The sequence below is a fragment of the Lissotriton helveticus genome, chromosome 6 (assembly GCF_964261635.1).
Source record: "Lissotriton helveticus chromosome 6, aLisHel1.1, whole genome shotgun sequence".
Lineage (NCBI taxonomy): Eukaryota > Metazoa > Chordata > Amphibia > Caudata > Salamandridae > Lissotriton > Lissotriton helveticus.
Window position 1 is genome coordinate 1877158065 of NC_136067.1, and position 13630 is coordinate 1877171694.

Below are 13630 nucleotides of genomic sequence, written 5' to 3' on the forward strand. Positions count from 1 at the left end.
GTGGTCGGTCCAGTTGAGTTTGGTGGTGTGGTCGAAGGAGACGTGAGTGCTCACTGAGAAGATGGGGTCACGTGTGTGGCCGGCGGAGTGAGTGGGTGATGTGACGAGTTGTCTGAGCCCGAGGTTGCCGAGGTTGTCAATTAGGGTGGAGTAGTAGTCTGTGGAGGCAAGGGTGTGTGTGCTGATGAAGTCGGTGATGGAGTCCCTGAACCAGAACACAAGCAACCAAGGACCTGTTTCGCCCTAGTCATGGGTTTATCAGCCGGATACATCTTTTGGACACTATGCAAACTTCAGAGTCCTCTTTATACACTCTACCAGTATTCTAGATTCAGTTGCCAGTTTCCTGCACTGCAGGCTCTTTACTGCTGCTGCTACTACAGAAACTGGTATACTACTCGCCCTTTGAGAAAAATGTTATACATGTATTAATTGTTTCTTGTGTCATAACCTTTATCTTTTCGTTAGTTGGAGTAGGCCCATGTTTATCATCTATGACATACCAAATAGTAACAGAGCCATATGTTCTGTGTCGTCAAGATTAAAGGAGTAGCAGAGCTGTGTTTTTCTCTGACCCTCCCATATTTCCCCTCTTTCTCTGTTATTTGTGTTCCTAAAATGTCAGGACAGGCCTTTCTGAGGTACGGGATACAGTCGGCATCTTGATCCACGAACCCCTGGCAACAGGATACAAGAAGGATACAAGAGAGCAGTGGATGGGAGCAAGAGCTCCACTTCTGAGTAGGAGTTGTGCCAGATCACAGTCAAAATGTTCCCCTTCACCTCTGCAGAGGGCAAGCTTAAATCCAAGACTTTGGGTACTTTATATACCAAAGCCATAAATGAGAAAACGTCCTCAGAAACAGGGCTATAAGGGTAAGGGATGTTCCCCTCTGTTGAAGTATCTAAAACATTCTCATTTTGTAACTCCATTTAAACCAACATTAGTTTTATAAATAGGAATAGGGTAATGAGCGTCTGAATCACCATCCTTTGTACAGTCCTATTCTTCATCAGGCATTGCAAGGGCATCAGAGTCAGAGATGAAAATCTCTTCCATCAGGGCAAATCTCTGAGCCTTAAGGAGAAATTTGTCAAGAGAATATAATCAAAGTTCACCTTTTTTTAAATTGATTTATTTTACAGAGTTTTATATAGCACGAACAATTTACACAGCACAAGTTGCATTACATGAGGACACATTCATGTTATTGTTAGGCATGGGGAGATTAAGTGATTTGCCCAGAATCACATTATGTTCAGCGCCATTGCAGAGACTCGAACCCAGTTCCCCAGATTCGACCCAGTTCCCCAGATTCGAGGTCGACCGCCCTAGCCGTTAGGCCAACTCCTCTACCCTTTACTTCTTCCCTCAACACACAGATAGTGTCTTCCAATGTTGATAGCTTCTAGACTGGTGTTGTCATCAGTGTTAACATTAGGATACACTCCTACAATAAAGTTCAGTGTTGGATAATGGCCTTGACACTCAAAATGTCCTCTGGAGTGGGACCATTTCCTAGAGGAAGAAGAAAACTTCTCCTCCTTTTGACGCTTGTATTCTTTGTAGGAGTACCTTTAGGGAGACCTAGCTCTGGGTGATCATGAACTCATACGTGCTACCATCTGGCCTTAGTCAGAAACTATTTGGCCTCCTGTTCCCTGATGGCCTTCGGGTGCATTGAGGCACAAGAATCGCAGGTTTCAACATTACATACAGTTCACATGTGGATTCAAAAAGGAGATCTTCTTGTAGCACCTGTGATATGGCTCCAAACATGAATGTTTTGGAGGAGGCATTTAACCTTGTTGCTGGTGAAATGCTAACAATTCTACTGGGGTAACACTGAGAGAGGGCCCAGGACCTGCGATGATGAGGCGTGGCAAACGAGGACCTCACGTTAAAGTGCTGGTTGGCACCTAATACACCAAGGTGTCTTCCGGTCCAGGAGCAAAGTCACGGCTGTAGCCGTATAGACCCTCCTGGTGGTGCCGGAGAGCTAATGCTAGGAAAACCATTTCCAGACCAGAACCAGGGAAATAATTCATAAGGTGAGGAATACAAGAAGAAATGTATTTATCAGTAAATAGAACATGTAAGGCCCTAGCAACGATAAGTACTGTTTCTGGACTGTGGTTGGGCCTGAATCCTGACCGCGTGGCGTAGAGGAGCTGATGGTTGCTTAGGTGGTCAGTGAGTTTTTCTAAGACCTTTGCCAGGTAGGGAAGGCGGGAGATGGGTCTGTAGTTGGAAAGCGTGGCTTGGTCAGCGGATGGTTGCTTGAGCAGGGGTATGACGATGACATGGTTCCAGGTGTGTCTGAGTCAATGGGTGTTTGTGATGGGTGTTAGTGCTTTGTTTTGATTCAGAGCATAGATGTAGCTGAGCACTGTGAGAAGGACACGGTGGCACCATGTCTAACCTGTGTGCAGAAAAGCCAATAACTAACCTTGAGCAATAGCTCAAAAAAACATCAAACAGTCCATGAATCTGGATTATGTTCAGATAACCAAAAACATATTTTTGATTTTATTTAAATTTTAGGTTACGTTTGGACAATATGTAGGCATTATTGCCTTCTGCTTATGGTGTTAGCTACTGGTAATTGCAGAACCACAATATTTGTGCTTGTCTTTGCCAATGTACACAGCTCTGCTGCCTTTTGGCTAGGTTTATACTAAGGAAATGCCATACATACATGCATATATATGTGGGCATTTTGCCCTCAAGTCAATAGAGTTAATTGCTGTAAATCACAGATGTGGACCTGGGCTGAAGCAGAAAGTACATAATGAATGGAAAAGCCAATTAACATGTGTCGATGACTGTCAGCCTGTTGGACGTCCACAAATGCCCATGACATACAAACAACCTTTTCAGCTTTACCTGTCCCCTTCATGTTTGTGCTTCACACTTTCACGGAATTTAGGCTGAAGGCAACCAAATGTGGTTAGTGGGGGGCTGTTCTGACTCGCTTGGGGGCGACGAGCATTCTTACTTGGTTCCTGACTACCGGTTGGGCTTGGCTGTCCTCCCTCCTGCCGCCGCTACAGCAACACAGCGGCCGCCGAGTGGAGGGGAGGAACCACCTGCCCCAGACTCCCCAGCGGCATTGCCACCAGCCGCCACCGCCAATCACGTGCCCGGAGGCGCTATAAACTCCCTGCTCAGCCCCGGCGGAGCGGGGGCTGTTCTGACTCGCTTGAGGGCGACGAGCATTCTTACTTGGTTCCTGACTACCGGTTGGGCTTGGCTGTCCTCCCTCCTGCCGACGCTACACCAACACAGCGGCCGCCGAGTGGAGGGGAGGAACTACCTGCCCCAGACTCCCCAGCGGCATTGCCACCAGCCGCCACCGCCAATCACGTGTACGGAGGCGCTATAAACTCCCTGCTCAGCCCCGGTGGAGCGGGGGCTGTTCTGACTCGCTTGGGGGCAACGAGCATTCTTACTTGGTTCCTGACTACCGGTTGGGCTTGGCTGTCCTCCCTCCTGCCGCCGCTACACCATAACAGCGGCCGCCGAGTGGAGGGGAGGAACTACCTGCCCCAGACTCCCCAGCGGCATTGCCACCAGCTGCCACCGCCAATCACGCGCCCGGAGGCGCTATAAACTCCCTGCTCAGCCCCAGCGTCGCGGGACGCGCGCGGGTGTCGCCGGGAGAAGCCCGGGACAAGGGCGGGACCATCTGTGACCATCAGGGGCCAGAGGAGGCTGGGCTGGGTCACCCCCTTTGGACCTATTAACAGGTACTTTGCATTTGGCCGACTCCACACAGCACGATAGCACGGCAGCCATAGGATATTGGACTCTGTCGAGGGATTGCGAATTAGTGGACTATAAATCAGTGTGTGAAGGTCGGAAGGGGTTAAAATCTGTGTATTCCTTTATCAGAGGCGGGAGGATCCACCTATTATCCCCGGAGTTAATCTAGCGGGAGGTAGGAGATAGCGAGGATCTCCTGCACGACTCACCACTATGGCTAGCAAGGCGAAAACGCGCTCTGCTAGGAGAAAAGCACATACAACCCCCACACCTAGCACAATAGGGCCTGACCCTAATGTCTCATTATCTCGCAAAGCGCCACCTACTGCGATTGATTTAATGCTGCGGTAAGTTATTGGGGCTGTCTCTGGGGAGATTGAGCGCACAGAGAGGCGCTTATCTATCACACCAATAACTATTCCATCTACACCTACACAAGCTACAGATACCAACATATTGGAGGTATCTCAAAATGGCATCTTGGAAATCTCGGCTGAAGGCGTTCCTTGCGCCCAGCCGGTAGCAGATGCCGTGGTGATTACTGCTAGGGTTGAAAAGGGAGCAGTAAGCAATAGAACTAAAAGAGGGGGCACTAGGAAGAACCAATCTAGGAAAATGAAACCAAGCACCGCTGTGCATAGGTCAAAAGAGATAGAGGACGAGGTCATAACAGTAGATTCGCCATGCCACCCAGGCCCATCAATATGGATGGATAATGTAATAGCAGACCTCCAAAAACATCTGGAAGTCTTTATCGTAAAGCAAATAAAACCACTAGTTAGTAGATTAGATAAAATCGCTAATGAACTGAATAAACAGGGTAAGATAAAGGATTCCATAAGTAGCAATCCAACTGCAAACCCCCCTTTATCAGCTACTCTCTCAGGCCGGCAAACTTCTGTTAATAATAACTGTGTCAGTAATGAGCAATGCACTATCGCACAAGTCCATGCATCCCCCAAACTTCTAGCCCAGGTGGGGGTGAGAAATACGCAAAAGGGTGGGAACAAGGATATAGATAAGGCCCAACAGCAGACAACTATACCGTCAATACGAATAGGGAATCCCTCAATTCATAGATTGGCAGAAACACATCAGACAGGTCATGAGCCAAATGACAGATTAAACTACCCCCACCATATATAAATTTACCCCCTGAAGCATGCCCTTATGTTGTTGTCTTTGCCGGGGTACCTGAACTCGGGGCGGGCAGAAAGAGTCATACATGGAACTAAAAAATAGGATAATCAACTGGCTGAATATACATAGGCCCCTGCAAGGTGAGGAAGACGGGGAGATTCTCCATGTGAGGAGGGTAAATTGGATAGGTAGCAGGAGGAAAGATATCGCAGGGAATTGCATCATTGCGAACTTTAGGAACACTAACTTAGTGGAATATATACTGGGTAACTGTAACAGGAACGAGACTAGCACCATACGATCCATGCCACTAGGGTATTTCTACCCAAGAAAACGTGTCACACACACCCCAAGTTATAGAAAGAGTAGGGCATCAGACACGTACTGGGCAAGGAAATATGAGCAGGTAGGCCCGCCTACATTAAGTCAGGGCTTTCCACAGTGGACAAACAGATTCAGTCCCCTACTGTCCCTGGATGAAAATGAATGACTAGTTCATTTAGAGAACTTTCAAGAGAGGATGGCTAAAAAGGTGGATAATGATTTATTGCCCAGGGAGACCTGGGAAATGACCAGGTGAAGGGGCTCGTAGAACTCCCAGTAAAGCAAGATGGGGGAGAACAAGGGGTCATGTCAAGGAGGAGGGTTGAACCCGTGTCATATACTCAGGGAACAAATGTCGGAAAAGTACCTGTGGGAAGGCTGACTATAATGTCCTGGAATATAGCAGGCCTAGCAGGGAAATTAGAAAACGCTGATTGGAGAAATCATCTACATGGGTTCCACATATTAGCATTTCAGGAGACCTGGGCGGTTGCATGCTCCCCTTACCAAATAGAGGGCTATAAAGGTTTTTCTGTCCCAGCTCAAGAAAGTAGATCGGGAAGGGCAAAGGGAGGGTTAGCATTGTACGTTGATCTTAATCTAGAAGGAATATGGACATTACCCTCCTGGACGTCACACACTCTTCAGGCAGTGACATTCCAAGGGCAAGGGTTGAGGTTATTGTTATTTAACATCTATAACTCAGGGCCTTTAAATGGTAATAACGCTGTGCTTCAGGAATTAGATTGCAGACTCAACCAAGAGGCTGAACAAAGGAAAGGGGGGGCAGAACCAATTGTTTTGGTGATGGGCGATTTAAATTGTCATCTATGCCCAAATCTGCTCACAGTAACGGTAGATTGGTCGTCCTGTCCGACAGAGAGCGGGCCACATTTTGAACACAATAAGGAGGGATTAACATTACCTAAACTACTAGATACCCACGCGCTAACTCACACGATTGATCTGATTGTCCCAGGAATAGAGGGTACCCTTATTCCAACATTCAAAGGAAGAGGATGCTCCTCCATTATAGATAATATGTTTTTTTTTTAACTTTATTTTTGTCGCAGACAGTTATAGCATACAAACAGTTGCGCCGACAGTCCCATTAAAATAACGACATTCCGTCAAGCAACATGTTACTGTTCACACGGCCCATCAGCCCACATCCCGAAGGCCGGGCGGCGGTAGGTAGGAGCATGCCAGAACTGGCCATGAACCTAGCAATGCAACTGTACGGCAGGATATTCTGGTCTGCTTTTATTTTTCTTTTATGCAGGTCACCCCCAACTCCCCAATAGAACCCTCCCCCCAAAACCTTGGCATCAATGACTAAGACATGTGTATGCAGTTCGTTCACCTCATTATGGCACTCCTAGTGGCAGATAAGACAGCAATAATTACCTAGATTAGGAATGAAACCTTCAGGGATCAAAACATAACTTCTCCAAAATGTATCATACACGCACGTGAACGGCCAGGCACTCCCCCAAATCACTGCCCTCCCTCTCCCTCCCCTCCACCCTGATCCTCAGACCCTGTATCCTCAGGGGTGAACAACTCAGCACTCGTGCCATCTGAATCCTCGGCTGTCGCTCCCACCACTCACATCATTCTCCACGCAAGCAGGTCGTCTTGTAGCTTTACATCTCTACGCACGCTCTGCATGAAGGTTTCTTCCGCTAGGGACCATTCCCCCACATCCCTAAGCCACTGCGACACCTCTGGGGCCCTCTGTCCCATCCATGTAATCGCTACCCTTCTCCTCGCCAACACCAAAAGTAGTTGCAACATTTTGTAGGACAGATTACACTTCTTGGGTTTGGGGACCAATGCTAATAAACAATGAAGGGGGGTCAGCTCCATCCGGAGATCAGTAACTGTGCGAACGTGCGCCACCACAGTTTGCCAGAAGGCTTTAACTAACGGGCAGTCCCACGCCAGATGGAGGAAGGACGCACCTGCCGCGCCACATCTAGGGCAATCATCCCGTTTGTCCGGGGAGATTCGTCTCAAGTTAACCGGGGTCACATATGTGCGATGGAGAAAGTTAAAATGTGTCAATTTAAACCGTTCATTGCACGACACCTTTCGGGTGAGAGTGCCTATGCGTTTGCGCTGTTCCGGTTCCAGAGCGATCCCCAGGTCAGTCTCCCAGGCCGCCCAGGCCGGAGGGACCGGTGGGGTGGAGTCCTGCCGCATGGCCGAGTATAATAGGGTTATCAGCCTCCTGCCCCTACCACAGGAAAGGATAATATTGAGGGTATGGGACATCGGGGGCGCGTCAGGGAATTGAGGCCAAGTATCCCGCGCCATTGCTTGGAGGCCTCTATAGTGTAAGAAATGTCCTTCGCCGAGTCCGAACGTCTCAGTTGCCCGCTCGATGGATAGAAACGTGTCATCCGGGTAAAGGTCAGCCAATAACTCGCATCCACCCGCCCTCCACTCATACATGGTTGAACTCAAGGAATCAGTTTCTCAAGTTCACCATGGAGAGTAGCAAAGAAAAACTCGCGTACCTTGACCTCCAGATTTTTCCAGCTGAGGGAGGCCTACAAAGTGAACTCTTTAAGAAGCCCATGGCACGAAACTCGTTACTATCATTCCAGAGTTTCCATCCGCAATCATTTCGTGAGAATTTGCCTGTAGGCCAATTTCTCAGGGTTAGACGGAATTGTTCCTCCAACAGTTTATACAATCACCATGCTGAAGAACTGTCATCCAACCTGAGAGATCGGCACTATCCAAACCATCTTGTACGCCGAGCTTGTAAGAGAGCCCTCAATAACAACCGGGAGGCACTCCTGCAACACAGGAGGTCTGATGCTACCAGAGACCGAATGACCATGGTACAAACCTTTACCACATCTTCAAATGTAGTGAAGAAGACCATACTGAAACATTGGAAGATCTTAAATACAGGGGCAGGTGCAATACCTCGACCTTTGTTTGCATTTAGGAGAGGACCATCCATTCGGGACAGGTTGGTTCATACCAGACCATGGAGTGATATGAAACAAATCACGAACACCCTCTGGAACACCAACCCAGTACAAGGCCATTACCCGTGTGGCAACTGTGCGGCTTGTCCACAGACACGCAAGACCCTAACGATTGACATTGGCACCACTAGACCTTGGAGGCTAACAAAACACACGAACTGTAATTCAGAGAAACTAATCTACTTGATCACTTGTCCCTGCAAGAAGCAATATGTGGGCCATACAACGAGAATGATCAAGTCTCGCATCAGCGAACACAAAAGCACGATTCGTTGTAAGAAACAATCCACAGGCCTCACAAATCATTTCTTAGAAGCAAAACACAAAGCAGAGGACTTACTATGGGTGGTACTTGAACAGCCATACATTCCACCTCACATCTCTGATGTCTCGCACTTTCTCTTCGTCAAGGAGCAGCGGTGGATTTTTAAATTGAAGTCTGATGTTAATGGGCTGAATGACAACATTCCGTGGCTGTCGATCTGAGTGCAACATTTGCCATATGGTACTCCTCTGTCACTATAATGAGGGTTGATCCCATACCTATATATACTCCAGGCCTCCATGCAGCCCGTTGTAAATGCAGTGTCATTGACCTACAGGGTGCTCCAATATTTTAGGTAGGTATCATAGAATATCGAGGGTTTCAAACTCTGACCTCTGTGTTCTTGTCAACACCTTAATTATATGCTAGTCAACATTTTACGGCTGACTACGTGTTTATGAATTATTATATGATTATTGTTGATTATACAGAGGTGCCTAGCTCGGCACTCATTGTTTTGCATCGGGCTCTTGTCGCTATGGGTCTGATTCGGCTTTAATTCATTCCGCCAGATCTAACCATCACTGGGCGATATCTACCATTGGGCCCAGGTAGGTCCGATCAACAACTGATCCCTCTTTTCTATATCTAGTACTCGCCTTGGTAGGCTTCTGAAATGAATTTTTTTTAGCCATCAAGAGCCAAGGATTTTGACCCTTAAGGTCGGCTCCGGCCGGCGCTTGTCGCCGAAATTGAGTTTACCATACTAAGGATCCCGTGTAGACCTTGTCTATGTAATGCTACACACATCCTCACGCATTGCGATGTCCTTTGCACGCGCGAGCAACCGCACGGGTTGACTGCGCATGCGCGACTCACAGAGGTGAGTGTTTTTCCAACGCGCATGCGCCTTGCAACAAAACCTGTTGTCTGGGCATGCGCGACCAACTGAGAGGAGTGTGATTCTATCACGCATGCGCGCCAGATGACCACTAGCATCTGCGCATGCGATATCGATAGAGTCAAAGTAGCGGTCATGCGCTGTCACAGCGCTGTTGTGATCAGCTGAGCCTAATTAGTTTCTCAGCGCGAGTATAAAACTGCGTCCAACCTGCCCGTCGGTGCCTCCCCTTCGGCTCGAGACCCCGCCGCGAGGTACCGACGGACAGGTAAGTTAGGACTGGAGATTTTGCATGAAGCTTTGGTTATTTAGCTAAATTGCTGGCTTAACAATGCCAGTGATGATTGGAGGGATGTTTGTTAGAAAGTGGGTAAATTCTCACGCCTTTGCACCAGCAACACCACACAACTGGTCAATGTACATGAGAACTGAGCTACCTTACACCACGTAGCACTAATCTAAAATATGCAAAAAAATAGGGTTTGATAGATGCTAGTCGTCTAATGACTCCATCTAGCTCACCGTGGGGGGGACCACGTGTGGGCAGATCAGAGAATAATTGGGTTCTTTAGACAGTACACAGAGTTTAAACCTAGGGACAGTGATCTAATCAAGGAACTGTCTTTATTTACATGTCTAGAGCGGTGCCTTATCCGTCCGAGCAGTTGCCGGGTGAGGTGAGGCTTAATTCCCACAGATTGATGGGTAAGTGTTACACTAAAAGTTTTGAAATATTATACAGAATATCTGTTGGTGACGAAATATTACGCACCTTCTATGTGGCCATCAGAAAGCAGTGATGGGCCCGTCTGAGTTTAGTTTAAACTATCGCTGGTTTTGCACAGCATTAGCACGTCTCACTAAGTGAACACGTAAGTTGTAAATTGTTGTTTATGTCTTAATAAGCACCACGTGTCTGCATTTTCTACATGGTTTTTCCTCTTTCTTTCATATCTATTACAGGGAAGACCAATTGTATCTATTGAGCAAATTAAGAAGATGTGGTAGGATGGTCGTGAACGACCACTCTCTTTCTATTGTGATAATGTTCTATTAATTTCTCTTTTTGTCATTCTAACACGTTTGATAGTGTAATTGCAGTAGCATATAAGAGCTTGGCCCTGATGAATGCCAGCGAATTTTCACAATACGGCAGAAACATGTTGGCCCTATTCTTGTTTTTCACCAAGCAAGCCAGACAGTGATTTTTTCACACTGTCACTACACTATTTTTAATCTGATGTCCAGGCAAACACCATTAAAGGTCCTTGTTTGCCTTGACAGCCATTTTATTCACTCCACTTGATTTATTTTTTGCATTGCACACATCAGCTTCACCTCATGTATGAACAATTGCGGTGACCAGACCATGGCCAAGTGATGCATTGCCAAAATACATCTGGGCGTTTGCACACCGACCAAGGTTTGAGTGTCCTACATGATGAGGCTCCGCCATCTGGGTGGGCTGATAGGACTCAAACAGCAATTGTTGATAGCCAATCTGATTGCTAGTTACTGACTTGATTCTCTCTGTGCAACCTGTCCAGTGCTAGTTTAAGCATCTCAGCGTCACTCGACTTACAGGTACTTTTGTTCTTTATGGCATATGTTCCTCCATGGCCACCGCTGGGGCCATGATCCATATCTGCAGCTCTCTGTGAAAGGGGGCCCTCCGTAAGACTTTTTCCACAAAACGCTGCCAAATTGCCGCGGTGTGGCGCACTATGTATGGCAGATCTCCATCTGCACCCCTTATAGATTATATGTTAATATCCACTTTTGCAAAGCACTGGATTACAGAGGTTAGAACGGAATGGAGCATTTTTAGTGATCATAACCCAGTAGTTTTGGAATTAATATATAGCGGCCGCCCGAAAAGGAGTAAACAAGTTGATACAGAGTTGAGCCCAACTGATCAGGGGAGGCGACTTAGGTGGTCGAAAATTAATGCCCAGGAATTCTATAAATCCCTAATAGACAAAGGTCAAAAGCAGATTAAAGATTGCCTAGAACCTTCAATAGAGGGATGTGAGCTGGTCACAGTGTTTGGGTCGCTAACTAACTTAGTTGATAAATTATTGAAAGCAAAAGGCCTCAGAAGGAACATCACACAACCAAGGTGGTTTGACACAAATTGTTCTCGAGCACTAAGAGACCTAAAATCGAGCCTCAAAGCTAAACCCAGGGACAAATCAAAAGTGGCCCTTTGTCGACAGACATATAAAATCATGGTAAAACGGAAAAAGGCCGCGCTGCAAGCGGAAGTCTGGGCTGACGTAAGGGAGGCAGGGGAGAACAGGGATTTCACGGAATTCTGGAGAATTATTAATAGGCCTTGTTTTCAGGACAATAGAGCCCCGGTGATTAGCACCAATATACTCCCTGAACAATGGGTGACTCATTTTGAGGGTCTCTATAATCACACCCATGACACAATGCTAGAAGGGGGTTGGGATGGGACACGGAGCCTGGAAATAGACATCTCACTTATAGAAACAACTAAGGCTATTCAAGTTCTGACTCGAAATAAAGCTCCAGGGCCCGATGGTACCCCGCCAGATTCATACCAAAGTAACGTGGATCTATGGGCGCCAATTATGACGAGGGTTCTAAATGCGGCCGTTAAATCTGGGCTCCCACGATCCTGGTTCACCGCACTAATTGTCCCTATTTTTAAGAAGGGGAGCAGGGACAATCCTCAATGTTATAGACCAATATCGCTGATTGATGTCTCAGCAAAAATACTGGGCCGGGTGGTATTGAATCGTCTTATGGCCTGGACAGAAGAGCACCATACCATAGCAGATACCCAGTATGGCTTTAGATCGGGTAAATCAACTAGTGATTAGTGTCTTAATCTCTATTTATTAGTTGCCAAGTATACGAAAGCAAGTAATGGAACTATTTATATGGGATTTTTGGATTTGGCCGCAGCCTTTGACAATGTAAACAGGAATAAACTGTGGGCCATGATGAATAACCTGGAAATTGACCCAGGTCTTATAAATATCCTCAGAGAATTACACTGGAACACCACTGCCAGGGTCCGCTTTAGCACGGAGGGGGGGAGTACCGATCCCTTTCCGTGCACCAGCGGAGTGAGGCAAGGGTGTATCCTTGCTCCCTTTTTGTTCTCTCTGTACATTAATGATCTGGAGAGAACTCTGATTGCCCAGAATGTAGATTGCCCTAAAGCAGGAACGCGTCATATTCCAGTACTAATTTATGCAGACGATGCGGTTCTGCTCGCACGAACACCACGGAGCTTACAACACCTTGTTGATGGATTTGTAAAATTCATGGACAACCTAGATTTGTCCGTGAATTTGAGCAAGTCCTTTGTGATGGTGGCAGGCAAAAGACCTTCCAGGAAATTTGTATTTAAAATAGGGACCCACACACTGGAAACCGTAAGTACTTTTCCATATCTGGGCCTCCTATTTGATGGGGAGATACAGTTTAATCCCCTGCTTGAGGAACGCTGTAAAAAGTTGGTTTCCTCAAATGGTGCGATATTAAATTTTGCCCGTAGGTTGGGCCACTGGTCACCAGAACAAGTAATGAGCCTATATGGCTCTTGTGAGGGATCCCCGACCCAACCAACCCAAGATGGCCGCGGGGTTGGACCCAACCGGAAGTCGGGAGACCCAACCCAAGATGGCCGCGGGGTTGGACCCAACCGGAAGTCAGGTTGGCGTTCCAGTCGTCCACAACCAATCAAGCCCTGCAACATCCGCTTTATGGACACAAATGGCGGAGTCTACAGGACCAGAAGAAGAAGAGCCGGAGCGGGAGACGAACGACCGAGAGGAGACCTGTGGAGACGCCCCGAGCAGAAGAGGCCGAGGAGAAGACGCCGACAAGAGCGAGGAGAACCGCGAGGACGTCGCGAGAAAGAACGACCAAACCGAAGACGCTGAAAGAACCCCAGAGAATGCGAGCGAGATAGGCCCCCTGAGGGAACCAGAGGCGGCGAGATCTCACGAGGCCACGGTCACCAGGGACCGTGGCGACAGGCAAGTGATGGGGAGACCGGGTATTGGTTTAAAGGGTGGTGGAAGGGCCGCCTGAGCACCTCACTGCGTCGCTAGCACTAATACTCCCCCACCTACGCACTCCACAGTTAGGGACCGGTATAAGGTGCACACACCCCCTTCCCTGAAAGTATAGAGAGAGGCCAGTGACCCTGACGCTTGTGTTTTCTTTCCTTTTCCTTTGTTCCCTCGTCT